A 22247-nucleotide genomic window follows, 5' to 3' on the forward strand; every position below is an offset into this window, starting at 1 on the left:
AATTCAGCTGCCTGTAACAGTTTCGCTTCTCTGATCTTAACATATTTACGGTTGACTTGTATAATCCAAAGTTTACATATCTTAATTAAAATAATGACTGTGCATCTAGTAATTCTTGCGAAGTATTTTTAAATGTCTCTGATGTTGGTTGATTTCATTAGATTTCTATGTACAGGAAACGTTAAAAAATATTGTTTACTAGGAAAATCTACGACGCTACAGGATATCAGGCAAATAATTACTGCGTTGCGTGATTCAATTATTACGCAGAAAATACTGCATATACAGATCATTTATTATAAGACTTAAGTACCGCATCAAAGCAGCAGTCATTATTTTGAACAAGACATGTGAATGTGAAAAACCAAGTTTAATTTGTAATTAAATTCTCCATAATGATATGAAATAAAAAACAGGATTTAATTTAGAAAAAACAGTAACTTGGAAATCTTAAAAAACTGATCTTGAGAAAAGGCTTTTCTATCAACGAATTAGTCTTTTAAAATAGTACTACTTTGTCCTTTGGAATGTTTTAAAACGACTGATAATTACGAGAATATTTAGGTATTCTCATTTAAATTCTACATACATATATATGTATATAATTTATTATTAATTACTTGGCAAATATAAATTTAATTCTTGATGAAAGGTATTCTACTACCTTCTTACAATTATTCTATTCTAGTATATCTTAATAATTTATCAGAGAATGGAAGAGATTTGAACAGGATTTTAGTGAAATATGATATTGTGCGGAAATTTGTCGGAAAATAGAAATTTATAAGAAATCTGAAGCATGAGAGTCGATGAAGTCCCAAATGGTACTTTCCTCTTGAACTCCTGTAACTTTACCATGATCTTTTGTTTGATATAAAGTCTTACGTTCTGTCGAGTTTCTCTTAAGAATATTATATGAACTTTTCTTCTTTTCGTTATAACTTTGGTAATGGCTAATTGACCTAAAATATCGTTAATGTTGGTAAGAAATCTTCGATACTGTATTTACATGGCAGATTCCATTCTTATAAACCTCATCAATTTTCGACCTTTTTACTGTTCTACAAACATGGGCAAACTATTTCATGTAATAGAGACGATGTAACAAATAAATAAAGCAAATAGGAATAAAGATGTATTTATTTTAAAATTTTTTTAATTTCGCTCTAAATGAGGGTAATAATAGTAAAAGCTGGTGTTTCGATATTTGTCAAGTTCCATAGTTTAAAATCTAATATCCTAAAAAGAAATGCAAAGCGTATCGGAAAATTATTGTTTCATTTATTCTAAGGAAGAGTATGTTATAAGTATACTTGTAAATTATACTTTATAAATAATACATGACGATATTGAAGTATAATTATAAATTACAAGCTTTATTCAATTGTTAAAGAAAGTGAATGAAACCTTCAGAAATTCTGATGTACATACATTTTCGAAATAAAATGGACACGGTTGTATAATAACTTATAGAAAACTGTATATCAACGAATCAAATCGGATATATCGCAATAATCGTAAAATAAATAATATTCTTCGATAAAAGTTCAATTTTTAGTTTTATGTTACTTTGATTTAAAAATGTTGAAGCGCTTAGTTTGTTTCGTAATTGCAGGTAGAAATATTGAGCGATATTTCTTAATGTTCGAATATTAACGCGAGCCATTGCAGAGGGTGTGCAAAACAAAGTACCAGTAATCGCCAGGTAGAAAACTTTGAAAGTAAGTACCGTATCGATCTTGAGCAAGAAAAAAAGGTGTGCTCGTGGCGACGATAAGGGAGAAGGGAAAATGATCTGTAACGATCCAAGGAACTACACTGCAGTGACCCTATCGGAAACTGCAATTTTCTGGCAATCATTTACCTGCGGCACAATGTAGCATTTACCGTTTAGGACGAGCGTGCCTCGTGCATGTCTCACATACACTACTAATCTGATTACAGATTATATGGACATCCAACCTTTTCTTAGCAACAATTGAAATACATTTTTACAGGCTATCCGTCGTACATCTATAATAAAAAATGAATGTTATATCAACATAGTCTCAAACACCTTATTTAAAAATTATAGCAAAAATATGGAATGACAACAAACTGTTTTGTTGTTTGATATCACATACGGAGTGTAACAGTTTTATCTGTACAATTTTACTAACATATTTTATAAATAAAAATAAGAGAAAATATTTATACGAATATAAGCTCTTGAATGCATTATTAAAAGTTACTAAAAAAATATGGAAGTCTACAGTTATCCTATATTATGTTATCATTATAGGATATACAGTTATCATACAATTATCATATACATATAATGTAACATATATTATGTTACATTTTCTATTTTCAGATGAAAAGCAATTTAAGATTTTTCAATGTGACTGACGAATGTTAATTTGATAATGTTCAAATATTATATTAGATCAAAAGAAACACTGATGATGTAATTAATACACAGGGAGCGATATAATAATATGAAGATGTATCACCCGTTACGATTATATTATATATTAGTTATTACTGATTTTATATTAAAAGTGATGACATTTGTACGAATAAAAAGAATATTATTATTCCGTTTTCTGTAACGTTTTGATAAAAATTATATTTACTTTCTGACTGTATTCTATGTTCAGGTTTTTGCATATTATCTGTAAGCTTAATGTGAACAGTAAATAATTAAAAATAATAGTATAATAATTATTTGATTATATTTTAAATTTCTACATATTGAACGTGCAAAGAAAGAAATAGCGTTGTTTTTTACTTGTGCAAATACCAGCGCTATTCATTGCATATTGGTAAAAAAAAAGTTAAAACAATTTTTGTATGATTATATGTTATATAACTAATAAAAACAGAAATAGGTTTATATTTAATGACTTTTTGTTTTAAATTAACAAAACTAGCTTAGTGCAAACTATTGGGTTGAAAATTTGTATACTCTTTTAGCGCACATTAATGTAAAATGAAAAGAAACGATTTTTAGTTATTTTGGTCTTTTAACGACAACTAATCACGATTGTTGTATGTCTTCTATCGAGTATTCCCAGCTGTCCTGTTTCGGTTTTATGCTACTTCAGCTCAGAAAACTTGTTCAGGTTTCTTGTAAGGTTTCTCGTCATTTTTTTCTGTTACAATTTTCTACATGCTACTCATTTTCAATAAAACATGTTGAATAAGCAACTGTAAATGGAAATGTAATTTTATCATTATATGTATATAAATTGCAACTAATCTTAAAAATAAGCATTGCTATTATTCAAGTATAAATCCAAAGTATACGAGTAACAAGAAATACAAGTATAAATCACAATGCAATCTCGTTATTCAAATTCAGTTGAGAAATAATTAAAAATGAAAAATGTAGATATTATAGAATATCGATAATCTTCAGTAGTACTGTATTTTATAACATGTGATGTATGCATATTTTATGAGGAAGTTTTACTTTTTGAAATTTTGAAATAGTTTATTACAAAGAAGTATAATATACTGAAGAAGTAAACAAAAAATTTTAATGTTAACAAGAAATACTTGGAAACATGGTTCTAAAACACAATATTCATTTCTAATGACATCTGAAGAGGAATGTGTTAGGGATGTTAGGAAAAGGAATAGCAAGGTTAATGTCTGACAATATTGTACTAGTCGCATAAGAGATTTAGTTTCTATAAGTAGCGTTGTATAGACGAAATGCAAGATGTTTAATATTATATGTAATCACTTGTTTTCAAATACCGTTGAGAAGTTGCAAACCGAAGAAAAGTTGTAAAAATATGGAATTTCAATCAACGAAAGTAATAGGATGTCATATTTTAGTACTAAGGTCTGTATAAACTTAGGTATGTACCTTGTTTTGTGACATATTAGACTTCTTATTAAGAATGGGAAATTAATACAGTTAAAAATTAAAAATGGATATACTAAAAATACAATATTATATACAGAATTATACACGAGAATAAAATCACAAAAATTAAATTAATTTTTCATCATTGTAATCTTTTCAAATTCTTTTAAATAAACGAAACTGAGCATTTGGATCTATCTTCAAATTTCATGAAGATGAGTTAATTCACTATATGTTTGATCGATCTACTTGTTCTATATAATGTCCTATGAATAATCTTGTGATGTTAGTTTTACTTTGAGAAATTGATCGTTTGCGGAAATAGCTATACGTATAACCTTATCAAAATATTTAATATATCTTATAGTACGAATAAATTTCCCGGAAGAATTCAATTCAGTGCAAATATACTGATGTTGTACTTACCTACGTTACTTAATTACCATACAATCAAGGGACCCACAATTTCGGATTACGTCTGGATCAATGCAAAATAAGTCGGTTCAAGTTCTCACGAAACAATCATCGTGGAGAGCCTTCGTGTTAAACGACAGTATACGTGCAAGTGAACCTAATAAGATCTCTATCGAGTGGTGGTCACGCCGGTAATTTTCATCTGAAACTTGTTTAATTGCGCGGCCATACGTCGCCGTGAGCTAGCTGCATTAAGAACTAATCTACTGGATTGGTAGCAAAGATAATGTTTTAACTGGTGTGTAATCGTTTACGTACTGGATATTTCATGCAAAAAAAATTTCGGTCAGCTACGTGTCACTTTTAAAATCCGGGACAAAAGTATTTAAATTATGACAAGGCAAACGACAAATGCACTCAGTGTACGCAAAACTTTTGCTAATGGAAAGTGTCATAAAACTGTACATTGTGATCAATAATAGCTAATTAACAAAATTTGCTTGTTTCAGTGTTTATTATAATTTTAAGAACCGTTTATGCATTGTATGACTGCATAAAAAAGTATAATGAGTTAGTATAATGATACACTCTTTAAAACAGAATAATATTCTTAAAACCGGATTAAACACAATTGATCTTTTAGCGTATAGAAAAATTAGTTTACTACCTGCAGTACCTCTGTTATTTTGAAAAAAATGCGAATTGGTTGAAGTCATGAGGAAGAAGGTAAAGGATACTTTATTAAAATAATTTTATCTGATCTTGTAATAAAAATTTAAAATGTAACTTACTCAAATCCACAAAAGTGATATGTAAAATTTTTATTATGAGATCGGATTAAAAAGTTTTTAAAAGCGATTTAAAGTGATATCATTTTACAAGAGATATGTATTTTTTTAATGTTAATGCTAAAAGCAAATTACTGGAGATTTTTTAGGACGTTGAAAATAATTAGAAACTTTTCGCTTTAGGTTAAAATATCGTAAAATCTTCACGTGATACGACTAGATTTATAATCAACGCATCAAATTCTGCCAGACGCGACCTAGTTTCCTTAATGGCTAGAATGGTGTTGACTAGTACTATTTATTCGGTGAAGTTCTCCAATAAAGAACAAACTTTTTTCTATGCAACATATACATTAAGTCTTTGAAGTTCTCTATTGAATTGTATATACTTCGTATTATTCAAACTTCATTTTGAAAAGTATTATTTAAATAGATAGTCATTTACGATAAGAAGTTGCCAATTAATTATCCGATCATTTTTTGTACTGACTTCGTTCCCTGATTTTTTAATCGAAACAATTACTTAACACTATTTCTACCAAGAGGAGTCAAAAGGCACCTTTCGGTCGAAATAGGTATGTTACCGTGAAAGACCGAAATCTGGTGAATGTCGACATTCACATAATCGCTTGGTGTATCTCCGAAATATTTGCTAAATACCCTTATTTCTGACTTACACCGGTAAATGTCGACATTCACCATGCACTAATGGTGAATGTTGAACATGTCGGAGACTTATATTTTCTTCTCCGTAATTTAGTCGCTATAAAATGTCACAAGGGTGACGTAACTTTTTCGCCTCTCTGTCTGAGAGAAGAGACCAAGAATTTAAAACACATAGTACATTCTAAGCATACGTGTTCTTCCTCCGTGGCCTATTCTGGCGTGAGTTTCATATAGTATACTAAATAATTTTTCATTGGTAACATAATACTGTATATTCGTTTTCCCTGATTTTAATGGTACAATTAATTTCCTTTCATCATTAATTTTTAAAACGTCAAAACGTTTTAATCGTCTGTAATCCAAAGGTGTGTTGCACTTAGTTTTAGCAGAAACCACTTCGGAAAGTATTATAGAGTACTTTTCTTGAGAAAAATAAAAACAATTGTCTTCTCGTTTTCTCGCAATTAATGCATTTAACTTTTCAAGAAAAAGATCACGATTTACTGCAGTATCCATTCAGTATAAATTACGGTATTGGAAAAAAAATTAAGAAAACGTTGCTCGCATCATCAAAGCTTGCATAAGCTTGCGAGCCAGTCGCTTCTTTGTCGGCTCCTCTCTTTTGGACCTCCACCAGAGCATATCTGTGATTGTCGACATACACCGGTGAGGGTCCGAATATACAAGAATGTAATAAAATACGTCGGTCTTTCATCGACGTATTTGGTATATGTTCCGAAGCGCTCGGAATATAATTAGCGTAATATTTATGGGTGTTTTGTCAAACCTTTACTCTTGCAATTTCAAACGGATCTTCAAGACCACATGGATGTCTCTACAGCTTGACATTCTTAACTATTGACAATAACCTTTTAACAGGCCAGAAAAGCACATCTTTATAACGCCAATATATCTTTCCTTAAAGAAGTTTATGTCCATAGTCCTAAACTGTGCACCCTTGCTGTGTGCAGTGTTTACGAAAATCCTTGCGTACTCGGCGGACCAGGCACCCTGACTCGGTCATTCAGCAGTCTCGCAATGTGTCCCATTATTTAGTTCTTTTGAAGGACCCAAATCATTTAACTGTTTGGGTCACCTTATTAACGAAACGTTATTTACAACCCTGGAGTGAAGGCTAAAATCTTACAACCTCATTCGTCGAATCATCTCACCAATCACTGTCTTTTACAAATAATAATCTGTCCGGATTGGTCCCTTTTGGCAACGCCTTCACGTCCTGAACTTCTTCCTGTGCTTTCTTTTCTGGCTGTTTAGAAGCAACTAGTCAGTCTTAGATTAGCTTCGTTGAAATATACTTACTTTAGTCGGTCTTAGATTAACTCTGTAACTATCAACTACATCAACACACAACAACCAGTATAACTAGTGGGATGATGATCTACATCCTTCATTGACCTGGACACACCAGTGTGGAGGACTCTGAGCCACTATATAAACTCTACTTTACAATAAAATTCTACTTCATAATATTAACTTTAGAAATATTCCACGACTGTAACAGGTTTTGGAAACGCCATGGGTCGACGAAGATTTACAACCTTCGTAAATAACTGTAAACAGTTTATATTTTACCCATCGCGCGTAACATTTGGTCCTTCGAGCCGGATTCTACGAACTTGCTCAGTGCATAAACTCAGTTACAAGTGCAATAAACAGGATTATGTGTTACAATGTGTATCATAAGTGTTTGAAAAATCACAGTGAGTGACCACACTGGTGTGTTCCCATACGTGTCAAACGGATTATTAAGTTTAATCAACTCTAAAACATGTCAAACAACGGACAATCTGAGGATATTCCAGAGGCTTCAACAAGATAAGTCGACAAACCATATACAATTCCGCTTCTCTAAAGTAGGCTCGTTTAATCGTTTCGCCAATTCTTTGATATTCTTGTTACACGATTTTATGACGTCAGATAGTCATGTCAAATCCGTCAAGTATAAACAAAACACAATTCTTAGTACAAGGATTTAACATTAACAGCTTGCGACACAAATGAAGTAATAATATCAGCCAGGTCTCTTGACACATGACCAGTTTTCACGATTACGAAAAGTCACATCATTACGATGTATCATGTTTTCTCATGTAAATACAATTACTTGATTTAAATATTCAATCTTCTCGACAAAAATCAACTTTAATTGTTCCATGAATCTAAGTAAATATATAATTTCAGAATTCAAAATAATTATTATACCGTCATAGCCAAGGTTACATTATTACTCTGGAAGAGTGTCCGACAGGTCCTTCGACCCACTGTTTTAGCGCACTACCTGTCTCTCGCATAACTACCCTAATGGTCATAAAACCATTGCAAACACGTTTGCACGTATTCTTTGATAAAACAGGCTTATTATCCATTCATCTTCTTACATTTATTCAAGATCGTACAAAATGCATATAATAAAAATCTTCAAAGCAATTCTTACATCTGGTTGTACAGACAGATGACCAACTAACTTGCGGATCTTAATATCATTGGTTGAAATTACAGGTTTCTATCACAAATATGTTCTATTTCGATTATATTTCATATAATTTCAGTCTAATAGTATTTCGATTCTACTGGAATTTTCAAAGTCATTGTACATCACGTCAACATATTCAATCATTATGTACTATTAACCAGACTTGAATGAAAATCAGCACACGTTAACTTTCTTAACCAGATTAGTTTTATCTAATCATTCAGATTTAGTGTATCAATCATTCAATCCTCACTATTGTTAAGTATCTGAAATCTTTTCCTACATCGATCTAGATTCGTGCTTCTAAACATTTAATCTGAATCGGTTCATCGGGGGGAGCTCGACAGTTCCCCAACTCATACAAAATATGTCGTCCCGTGTGTAATTCAATTCACTTTAATTTGTAATGTAATCATACTTCGATTTGAAAAGTGACAGAATGAACAACAAGTTCAGCATCTGCAAAAATGCTTACGTCCTTCTTCTACTTTTCAGACTCCATGAACTCTTCATTTAAATTATCATTTAAAGTTCGTAATTCAATTCAAAATGAAACTTATTCATTGAATTATTTTCAAACTATTAGAGATTGTCAGTAATATGAGATCGATTGTAAACTCATTTATGATTTTCTTTTAAGAAAATTCAATAACTTTTTCCAAAAAAACGTGGAACAGTTGTTCAGGTTCGTTAAAAGAACGCTGACTTTGGGTATGCATATACACGATCATAAACAAATTTTATTCAATAAAAATTCAATGCCGACCTTTCGTCAGCTGAAATCAAGTGTAGAAGACGGTCATCAATGACATACTATTGTTATCAGGTTTCGACCCTCGTTTAGAATACTACCTGATGAAACCTTGGCTATCCTCATGGTCACAGAGTCCTATTTTTTATCAATTTTACATTATTCTATCATGAAATTTACTTTTCTTTAACTTCGTGGAACAAAACATCAGAAACACCACTAAATGTTATTATTGAAATCTATATTACAGATTAAGTTTGGATCATTGTTTATGATCAAAGTTTCATGAAATATTTCAATTCTGAAGATTTACGACCTTTTTGAATTGAAAATTCTGTGTAACACAAAAACAATCTACAAATACATGATGTTCCATCTAGAGACACCAAAACACCACGGATTCATGTTATTAAAACAGTTCAAACATTGAGGCTCATCCTCTATTTCTTTCTGACAGTTTTGAGGCAACTCGTTTAGTCTTGGTTTTTTATAACAATCAAACCTGTTCATTTGGCACCCTTTGTGCATCCCAGTTGTGCGCATTATCTTCCAATTCCTTGCTTTCTATCACGTCTTGTTTAGCTATCGTAAGAAAGCCAATTTATGATTTCGGACACTTTCCTCCTTTCATTCAACTCCTGAGAAAACCCAAACGGACAACATAGAACTGACTTTTCTTAAGTTATCACTCTCTGTTTCGGGGTCACATAAACGTACCTCCTGTGGTGTCACGGTCCGCGAAGTATGCGTACTTCAAGGACAGGGTCCCAAGTCAACGGGTCTTAACAAAATAACAGCTGCCCACGTGCACCACAGCCGCAGGTTTTTTCCAGGTAGCATACATGGGAAGCGTCTCTCGTGTTGGTAAAGGGGCTAGACGAGGCTAGCTCTCAGTCACAAGGTGACGCCCACGATTAGACCAACTCCCTGACGCTAATCACAATTATAAGATAGACACGAGCAGAGAATTGATTTGTTATAAAATGTAAGAAGGGAGATTCTTGCAAAAACAAACAGCATACATGGTGAAGCGTCTTTCGTGTTGGTAAAGGAGCTAGACGAGGCTAGCTCTCAGTCACACGGTGACGCCCACGTTAGACACACTCCCTGCCGCTAATCACAATTCTAAGATAGACACTTGGGTCTAGACAATAAACAGCTATGTATGGCGCCCGTTCTTTACTTCCTTTAAAAATCCAAATCATTCAACTGCTTGATCACCTTGCTAACCATCATAATGGCCAATAACTGAACTATCTTTTGGTGACGCACACTCACCTTTGCGAACTCATCGCAACAACAACATACGCAATCAAGACACGAGAATACACTAGAACACGAAGTGAGACGAAAAACCAACTTTCGTTGATCGGATCAATTTGAAACAATCTGTAAACCACACAAGCTCAGTACAACAGTGCCTCAAACTGTCTTTCATATAAGTTTACAACTTTAATATTCTTTGAGGATCTATCAGTCACGTCGAATGCATGTAACTGATTCAATTACCAATTCTTCTTCAAACTGTTTTCATCACAAATTCACAATGAAATGACAAACACAATCCAAATTCTACTTCGAATGTGTCGCAAGAACTAAATTATTTACACTGCAAATTACAACATGTTAATCATTCGAACAAAATCATTGTGAAATCACGCTTGTTCATGCTTATCACATCAGACGCAATGATTTACTATTCTATATTTCGAGCAACTTATTATTGGCGATTCATTAACGAGTCCTACAGAAGTAAAAGTCAAATCATCAAATAAAATCATCAAGATTCATTGATCAAATGAAAGAAAGCATCATTAAGAAAACTAAATACACCATCACTGCAATGGTCTCTTGGTGCCATGATACACTCAAGATCAGACAGCTCCATCCAGGAGTTCAACGTTCAAGATGCCACAACAATTCTTTTACGAAATCCAGCGAGTGTCACTTTCTACCAATCAAATAGGACAAGTACACTCGGTAACATCAAGATAATCGTAGGTGATACCACACGAAACTCTACAGTTCAAAGATAAGTACCCAGACTTTATTTTATTGATCGGTACCCTCTCAACGGGGGGAGGATGTTCCGAAGCGCTCGGAATATAATTAGCGTAATATTTATGGGTGTTTTGTCAAACCTTTACTCTTGCAATTTCAAACGGATCTTCAAGACCACATGGATGTCTCTACAGCTTGACATTCTTAACTATTGACAATAACCTTTTAACAGGCCAGAAAAGCACATCTTTATAACGCCAATATATCTTTCCTTAAAGAAGTTTATGTCCATAGTCCTAAACTGTGCACCCTTGCTGTGTGCAGTGTTTACGAAAATCCTTGCGTACTCGGCGGACCAGGCACCCTGACTCGGTCATTCAGCAGTCTCGCAATGTGTCCCATTATTTAGTTCTTTTGAAGGACCCAAATCATTTAACTGTTTGGGTCACCTTATTAACGAAACGTTATTTACAACCCTGGAGTGAAGGCTAAAATCTTACAACCTCATTCGTCGAATCATCTCACCAATCACTGTCTTTTACAAATAATAATCTGTCCGGATTGGTCCCTTTTGGCAACGCCTTCACGTCCTGAACTTCTTCCTGTGCTTTCTTTTCTGGCTGTTTAGAAGCAACTAGTCAGTCTTAGATTAGCTTCGTTGAAATATACTTACTTTAGTCGGTCTTAGATTAACTCTGTAACTATCAACTACATCAACACACAACAACCAGTATAACTAGTGGGATGATGATCTACATCCTTCATTGACCTGGACACACCAGTGTGGAGGACTCTGAGCCACTATATAAACTCTACTTTACAATAAAATTCTACTTCATAATATTAACTTTAGAAATATTCCACGACTGTAACAGGTTTTGGAAACGCCATGGGTCGACGAAGATTTACAACCTTCGTAAATAACTGTAAACAGTTTATATTTTACCCATCGCGCGTAACAGTATATGTCGACATTCACCGGTGACAAAGAAGCGACTGGCTCTCTCCCGCCAAATCCTGTGTTCTGCGTGGAGTCAGTCAGCTTTGTCAATCTTATGCAAGCTTTGATGATGCGAGCAACGTTTTCTTAATTTTTTTAAGAACGTCGACATTCTCATATTTCGGTCTTTCACAGTAACAGGTATACACAAAATTGTGGTAGAAATGCTGTTAATTCTGCATTCCGCAAAAACGTCTGGATCGGTTTTAAAATTTTCTTTAAAACAGTATATTTTGTACTTTTGTTGCTTTAATCTTCAAAAAATACGTTGCATCAGACATGACAATCTATTACGATCACTAGAGTTCATATGATTGATATTTATCAGACAACCACTTTGTGAGTTTCATAGATGCTGGAACTGAAACCAATTTCTAGATAATGGAGGCCCAATGAAAAGCACCGTGATTCCGACTTTATAGGGGCAGAGGAAAGAATTCCGGAAAGAGATTTGAATTACACCTCTACGAAGAGAAGTCAAGAAGAAAGGACTTGAATTATTTTCAAAAATGACTCCATCAATCCAATTAGATGATTCAAGAGTCGGGTATTAAGTTAGATTAATATTATTAGGTCATCTATTATGCAAGACGTTAACAAAATTGTTTTTATTTAGTTATTTGATAGTTCTTATCAAATAGAAGAATAAGGAATCAAACTGAGAAATATTTGTAAGAAATTATGTATTTTCCAAATTATATGCAATTTTCTGTTTTAGTTGTAGGGATTTACTTGCTTCTGGTAAACAACTATGTCCATATTTACAGGAAATTTGTCACACTTTTTTCTTTCATTTCCGTAAAGCTTTCATATTTTTGTATAAGAGACTTTTAGATTTTCATTGCATTGATTCACAAGTATTTTCTATACGTAATTTATGTACATTGTTTATTAATGAAGTATCCTGTAAAAGTAACAGCAAAATATTTAGTTATTTAAAAAAATTATGCAATAAATTATGTAGAAAAATACACAAGAATTCTATATTTAACTGTATTTTCCCCAGCATCCCTCCGTGGACCTTTCCAAGAATTAACACTAACACCTCTCTACTGAACTACAGTCAAAAGAAATCTGATTCAATCATGCTAAAGGCTATGTTTCAAGAATTAGAAGCGGGACTCGCAAACCACGTGCACATATACACAGACGGATCCGAGACACCAATCGGATCCGGATACGCAATTGTCAGGAACCAGTCAATCGAAAAAGTTAAATTTCACCACAAAACACCTATCTTTCTATGCGAACTTCAAGCAATTAAACACACCATCAAATCAACTTTAACCGACCAAAATACAAATTTTGCAATTTTCTGTGACTCCACAAGCGCCATCTCAGCAATACAGAAACTATGGACAAGTGACCCTGTCATCCAAGAATGTCAAGAAACCTATACCAGATCAAGCCAAAAGAACAATTCAACAACAATAATATGGATTGCTTCCCACATTGATATAACTGGCAATGAAAAAGCAGACCGCGCAGCTAAAGAAACAGCCAACTCAAATACCCCCAACCACTTCAACAACAGCACACATCTGGAAACGTTACTCTCCACTCTTAAAGAAAAAATTAAAGATTTTTGGAACAAAGAGTGGAGTACATTAACAAAACCCCGTATAAAATTAATAAAAAACGACTTTTACGAAAGATCCATTACCTGGAAATTACCCAGACCAGACCAAGTGACAGTATTTCGAATTATTATAGGCTACACTAAACTGACCCATCAACACCTCCTCCACAAAGCAGACCTACCTAATATGCGAAACGTGCAATGACCACATCACAATTGAACATATCATCATCCACTGCAGAAAATATATTCCAATCAGGCAACGGCATAACATAAAACTAACCCTAAAGGACAATATGAAGGATAATACATCGATCCAAAATCTACTACAGTACCTCAAAATGACTAAATTGTACAACAAGCTCTAATAATGTACTTTCCGAGTCGCTAATAACCCTTAGCGGTTGATGCGACTTTAAACAAATAAATGAAACAAAAAAAAACTGTATTTTACTTATATTACGTGAAAATATTATTTTACAATACAAAGATTTTTGAAATTCGTTTCATAATGACTCTAGCAAGCAAGCGAGTATTTTTGTTAAAGTTTTAATTAATATTATATAATTTTTCACATAGTAAAACTGTTTCAGATTTATTAAACAATAGAGAATTCAAATTAATCTTATTTCTAGTTTTGTTTTAATTTTGAAATTAAGCATTATTCTTTTATTACTATGATAGTATGATAACATCCGTATAGGTGAATTTTTAAATGTACAAAGCAAGTTCATGTTAATAATAACTATACAGAAATATAATTTTGCTTATTCTTAAACTTGTTATAATGTCAAGATAACATTAAATTGAACAATACTTTTTTAATAATTTTTTTTACAGAAAAGAAAAAGAAAAAAAATATCACTCAAAAATATATTCATGCAGCAGGAAAGCCTCTAAAGCACATACTTCGTTAAAGGTTGCCAGTAAAAAGTTTTATGCGCCAAAATTAATTGAAGAAAGAGACCCATTGTAAATGAATACAGTATAAATAAACTATTTTTATTCCCTAAAATTTCACCATTTTAACTCTATTTTTCATTAAACGATAAAAATAATTAAACTAATTCACATTTAATATTTGTGACATTAATAATTAATGATTAGGACATGCGATGAAATTTGTTCAATTACTGGGCTATATGAACATATTCAGATTTTAATTAATTTAAAACTTTTTCTTTGCAGATGTAAATTCTTATTATTTTATCTGAAAGTAGAAATTTTATCCTTTTGAATAAACGTATTTAGATACAATTTGACATTGTCTAATCGTAAATGAAATTGTAATTATCTTAACTGCTTCCTTAACACTTGGATATTTATTATTCTGTTTATTAAGAGAGTAGGAGGAAAGGGAAGATAAGAATAGAAGATATAATCAGCAGCAGGAAAAGGGAGCAAATAGTACACAATATAAAACGACAAGATATCTCAAAATTAGTTAAAATTAGTTCTACAAATCTGGTTAATTTCGTGACTTTGAAGGTGAAAATAGTAAAACTTAAGTTTAAAAGGAGCTGCTTTTATAAGTTATTAATTGTTCAAAATAGGCCGCAATTAAATATTCATTTTACAGCAAAGTTGATGTGTATTGTAACGCATGGTTTTGATTGAAATATTTGTTACATACGTCATCGTATATTCTGAAATAAAGTAATCTAATCGAACCTAATGTGTACGTAGAATGAATAGAACTATTTTATTTTACGTTTAATTCATGAATGAGTTGCGTTATAAGAGTAGTAATTACTGCAATATACTTTGATTAACTCTTAATATACATATGTATTTTTGAAAGCTACTTATCGGATAATCACATTTTAAAACATCTAATCACGTATGTTTTTCTTTGAATTTCTCAACCACGATTGATAGAGTGGATTATGTATAACTCGTTTAAATTCAGTTTAATTTGTTTATTGCATTTTGGATACGTCGGGTAATTTGTAACGATTTCTTCGATAATTATGAATCTTATTGAATCACTTATAATTGTACGTGAAATAAAGAAATTTGGGAAACAATACGCTACATGAATTCAATATTTTAAAAAATATTTTACAATGTTTCATTATTTCTCATCATACATATAAGCTAAAATGAAGAAATTCGGCATTTGCTTAAAATAAGTATCCTATACTTGTACATGACATAACAGAAAACTGAAACATTCATTTTGAAAATGTTCTATTGTTAATACTTAATATACGTATTATCATAAGAACCATTATAATGTGGTTCTCCGATGTGGTTCTACATGAAAGTGACTGTTCTTCTAACTTTCTTCGATTGTCTCTTACAAGGTAAATGTATCCTTTAGCAATCACCGCCTCATTAATAACCAATCCCCACTCCGTATAATGGACAAACTTGGAAATTTCGCAGTGTTACGAAATTGATTTAAAAATAAAAAGGTTTGTGAGTGTTGAATTTATTCTCTTTTTACTACATTAGATCATTCACGATATGATATAATATGTATTTTACACGACTAAAATACTGTTTATAATTAATTTATAGAAAACAGTAGATCAATGTTTTTCGATCAGAACTTTTATTAAAATTTTTGGAAGCACAATGCATATTCTTTGATAAATATTTACAGCACTGTAACATATTAAAATTATCGTTTCTTATTTTAAGTTTATATGCTTATTATTCATTTTGTTCAAGTTATTCACAGAATATCTAAGATATTTGCGTAATAAGGAATAAAACATTTTGAGCTGCAGTAATTAAATAACATCTAATTACCACTTTAAAAGTTACGAGTAGAATCGTGTCTATTACGAAATTAAATGTATACCATTCTAATACCATATAAGTATCTAAAAATATAAAATTTTATAGAAGATTAAGTACAATTGATCATTTCAGTCCAGTTTTATATTTCATATTATTATTTTGAGAATAAAGTCATTATCAAAATGCAAATTCTATAACAGCTTTAACATTTAAAGAAATTTTTTAATTTTTCCAGTACAATATAAGTATATTTTCGCCTCTGTAATTAATATTCTGTTTAAATTTTTAGATGATATTATATATATAAAAAAGGCTACTACATTTTTAATTTTTTACGACATCTAAAATCGTCAAATAATTCGTTTTCGGTATGTATTAAAAACACTATTTTTATTGTAGTGCTCCTTACTGAAACCTGCAATGTTTTATTTATCCAACGATGAATAATTTTATTAGATCATTCAAAGTATATGTAGTAAAAAGTAGTTGATATCGTCAGAGTAATCGATTACGTTCGTTGAAAATAAAATTACTGCTCGTTGAGACTTTTAATGGACTTAACGCGATGGTCAAAGTGTTCAAGCAAAACGCGATTTTCTTTTTTCTCTTGTCGACTACTTGTTCATCGCATGTTGCATGAAAATGAAGGTTTCCTCGCGAAGATAAAATCGTGTTCAACAGTGATGCACGATATAATGGACAAATAAAAGTTCACTATATCGTTTGGTAAGGTACCTAGGAATTTTTGACACATGGTCATGCGAAAACCGTAACAAAATTGAACTTTACTTTTGATGCTTGTTTCTTTTATTCTAATTGATTACGTGAATACGCATTTTGTTGTATAATACTTCTATCCGCATAAAATACAAAACATCTGATTTAAAATTGACTAGAAATACGAAAATGATTCTTCTTTTGAATAACGTCGACGTGTAAAACATTTCAAAATTAATAGTTTAATCATTTATATGTATAACATAAATAATATGTACAGAGTACTTCATACAGCAATATCTATTTTTTTGGAATCACTTTTAATTAATCTGTTGGATGAAATTAATGCACGAATTTTAGTTTGTTTTTAGTATATTATAAATTTCAATAATAGAGGTTTTCAAAATATTTTTCTTTCTTACAAAATATCATGTATTTTTAAATATATGTTGGTTGATATAACTTGTTATTTTTATGCAAAAGTTTTAAGTAATTTGTTTCACGAAATCAATGGTCTTTTATGAGCCATTACTTAGTTACTTTAATGGATATTACACCTACAAATTTTTGCAGAATAATCTCCGCTTGCATAGGAATGTATTTCATCAAATAATAAATGGAGGTAAATAAATATTTATTTTTGCAAAAGGTGTCATTGAATGAAAGTTCTAAATTTCTTTAAATTTTACTTACAATGGACTATTCAAAAACACTCTCAAATTGATGATGTTTTCCCGTTTAGTCATACAGATTATACAGTTAGAGATAAAGTTTATTTTTCTACTTAGTTATTGAAATTCCATATTATGTACTGTTGTAGTTTGGGTGTATTTATCTTGCATGTGAATGAATAATTTACTTAGATTATGCGAAAAAGTGACGAGTCCGATAAATAAGTACATATTTACTTATTTGTATACTATCACAATAATTTTAAAGAACATCATCATGTCAAATAGTAACAATCTACTTCCATGAAATTACCAATTATATTCTTATACTAGAATCATGATTCTGAAATCTAAAAATACACATAATTTTCATATTTTAAAGATAATATTAGTTATTTTTAGGAAGAAGACTAGTTAAAAATAACTAATTAAAAATAATAACTAATAAAATAACTAATAAAAAATAACTAATATTACATTATTACGGATTTAGAAATGTGAAGTTCTGACATGATTTGGTGACATAAAAGCATTGTAAAACAATATTTATATTATATTAATTCAAAAATTAAAATTTTTGTAAAAATCATTACATTAACAGTTCATTAAATATTCTGAATGAAAAACTTCTGATTAGTGACTACTAATTACAAAAAATGTAACAAAAATGATGAACCTATTTACATTTATAAATTAAATTGAATATTTCATAGATGAATATATTTATTGAAAAAATGTTGTCAAGACAATAGTTAGGACTTGCTGTTTTTTCTGTAGCAAGCCCCCAAACCAACGGCACGTGCGGAAGGTAGTGAAACCCGACGTCCTCCACGAAACATTATAGCTTTAAGATGCATCTGGTGCGAAATTATGTATATCTACGTGGGTTCCTCTATATCGAATATATTTAGCCGGTTATGTATAGCGTTATTGGTAAGAAGGAAACACGTAAAAGGATCTCTGCTGGCACGTGCCAGGATGCTACGTGTCTTACTGCGTATATGCGGTTTATCGATCTACAGGAAGTTACCTGTATCGGTGTTATACGCAGTCTTTCAAGTTCCAATGCGACCGGTTGAATTATAAGTGAAACAAGATATTTTACATTTCTGTTTTTATTCAAATCAGCTCACCGAGATAGCCGTTAATATTTGTCGGGTTTCCATCATATTGTTGAATTTTCATTTCAATGAAATTAGCAAAAAATAAATGCCTGTATTGAGAAGTCGGTAATCAAGTTCGTGCGTTTATCGATTACTTGTAAGATACCGCGCGATTTTTATCGCATCTTCGTATGTTAATAAAATAAAATCTATATATTTTTTCGCTATTGTTTTTTCTGATATAATAATTTTTTCACACGTATAAAATATAGTGGGTTATTTAGAATTGCTTTTTCAATATTCATAAATCCAGTTTAATTAACAAATTTTTAAAGAGGTCCTTCTAAGTCGTTTTTCTTAAATAATGAATTCATTTAGTCTTTTAAAAATTATTGTGTTTTTGTGTTATTTTAATTATAGTAACCTCCCATATTCCATCAAGTACCTTATCAATGTTTTGTAAACGCTATAGTTTTATCTTCAGTGGTGACTTCAATCTTACAGGAAATACTAAAAATACTGGCAAAATTCTGATGTTTTTATATTTGTTTTGTTACATCAAAAGAATATTACAAATACTGACGTAATATAATACAGCGACATTTAAACCTGTATAGTATGTTGACACCTGTATGTTGATAAATATTAACAGAAGAATATGAAGGACTCCATTAAGGATTGATGGTGCATGTACTAATATCGATTTGTATATTTTTAACAAATTTTATTTGTCTTATTATAATAAATTTTGGAATAGTATACGAATTGACTTGTCAATCTGCACATTTCAAATACAGGTATGTAAGTCATAATAAATGGCATTATAATAATCCAATCCACCCTGAAGCAAACAAACGTAATGGAAGTTGAGAAATAGTTTTCAAGATAAAGATTCCTGTGTACAATCAGCTTTTACGAAAGTGGGAAAAGATTTCAGAATTTAAAATTAATTTCACAAGTACTATGACAAATTTCTTTTGGAATAAAAGTCGTGATATTGATGTCTAAGTGATCGTAGAATCATACAGTAACTTCATTCTTTTTTATTTCTTTCCATTCGAACCAAAAATAATATCTTCATTGTTTACACATTAACTTTTAACTATTACATTAAAATTTGAATAATTACTCTAAAATGTTTGACAGACCATTAATGACTATTACATTATTATATAAATGCAAATAACGTAAAAATTTCAACAATATTTATTTTTATTCTATAAATTAATAATATGCAGTTTCATATGCAATTGAGCAACAGGAAATGTATTCAAAGAGTTATACGTTTTTTAAAAATTAAAACTTTCTCAAACCGCTTATAGTAATTAATAGTTAACTAAAATTTAGTTGTCATTGGTATAGTCTGTTTGGGGTATAGTGTGGGTATGAATTAATATAAGAATTATTTTCATACTTGTATATTTTGGAACTTTACACTTTGTACATTTTGGAATTTTTAAGTTTTCGAATTTTTTAACTGTGCAGCGATTGAGGACTCTGATATTATGACATGTAGAAAGTATTGAATTTTTATGTTTTGATAGTCTGGAATTTTTTAATTTAGGGACTTTGGGATTTTTATTTCGGGTCTCTCAACTTTGGAATTTTTAAACTTTTAAATTTTGAGATCTTGCGGTTTAAATTTTGAAATATTGGAAGTTTAGAAGTTTAGGATGTTTGATACTTATAATTTTAAAATTTTTTAATTTTGGGTCTCAGATTTAAAAATTGTGAAATTTTTTAATTCTGCGACTTTAGATTTTAAAAGATTTTAGACTTCAAACTTTCGAATTTTAGAGTTTGAATTGTAAATTTTTGAATTTTGAAATTTTGAGATGTGAACAAATTTTTATTAAAGTTTTTGAATTTTAAGATTGCGAGAGTTTGAATTTTGGCATTTTTAGATTCTATCACGTTTAAATTTTGCAATTTATGTACACTTCAATTTTTGGTGCTCTAGGACTGACGTTTTTTCATTCCTGAACTTTTACATTCAGGACTGTACTACGATGCCGAGTCGATTATGCAAATCAAACATTTGTAGTTACTAATTAAATATTTACAAGAAATTTCGTTGATTCTTGTGTCCAAAAACGCATTTCGCAGTAATGATCCTGTATTGTATTAACATTATTATTTATAACGATTCCTATGTTTGTATGTATAATTGCCACTATAATCTCGATATAGATTATTATTACAATATTAAACATTACATGAGTTATTAATTTTTGTGATATTTTACTGATATTTCTTTTATACTTCATATTCCTTCTAATATACTTCACGCAGAATATTTTAAAAAATTGATTTTCGTTTATCTATTTTCTTAAAGAACTGTATTATTTTTCATACAAATACAATTTTACGAATAATCTAGTTAATAGCAAATGAGGGTACAATGACAAAAAAGGGCAAGTATTCATTTATCAATTCAAAATATCTCACGAACTCTTTAATACAAAATTTTTTTATACGAAATTTATAAACAATATAATTTTGTCTAAAACTTTGTACCGTTTGAACCATGTATTTATTAAACCGCTATTAATTAAGTTTCTTCCTAACAAACGTAATTTAACAGCATTAATCTTTTGTCATACAAAAATCAATTCGATTATTTATTTTTGCTTATTTTAATTTACTTTTTATTTTTACTTTACTTTTCAATTTACATTCTATAAAGCAATACTATTTATTAATAGTGTCTCGCCGATAATATGTCAATTGCAGTGCTTACAATGAAAGTAATTGTCATTTAATTTTAATTTGTATTATAAGTTTATATCATGTTATAAAATGAGTTACTTACTGCAGATCAACGGTATTGAATTAAAAAGTTAGTGGGCAGTAAAGAGGTTTAGGCAAAAGTTTAATAATTAATATAAGATATCAATGCAATTTTTTTAGTTTGCCTATTTTACCACTTTTCTATGTTATTATTTTATCGATTTTATTTTTTTTATTAAAACTACAAGTTTCAGTCTGTAAACAATTTGGAATCCATGTAGATACGTAAGTCTAGTAAGAAGCTCTCTAAGAATTTGACAAAAAGATTTAAGGTATCGGTCAAAGATAGATGAAACCTTCTTAGGGCGAAATTAAATCTACCCTCTTTTCTCAACTTTTAACTGCTGTATCTACGATCTTCATTGAGAGCTCAGGCATAGTGAACACACAAATTATATGTAAATAGTATTAATAAAGGATTGTTTATGTAGGAGGTAGGTATTATTAAATAAAATCTAATATAAAATAGTCTATGACCTAGTAAGCAAATGCTTCAGTGTAACTGCCTATAGTCATATGGCAGTTCAATAACATGATTGATGATTTTTTATAATTCATATCTGCAGATAATTCATTATACACTAAAACAAATGTTCTTGTTAAAATGGAACTAAATAATCTGAGTTTTTGCATCAATAAGAGCGTTAGATGATAGTTTCTTATTTTGTA

The sequence above is a fragment of the Megachile rotundata genome, chromosome 4 (assembly GCF_050947335.1).
Source record: "Megachile rotundata isolate GNS110a chromosome 4, iyMegRotu1, whole genome shotgun sequence".
In the NCBI taxonomy this organism is placed as follows: Eukaryota; Metazoa; Arthropoda; class Insecta; order Hymenoptera; family Megachilidae; genus Megachile; species Megachile rotundata.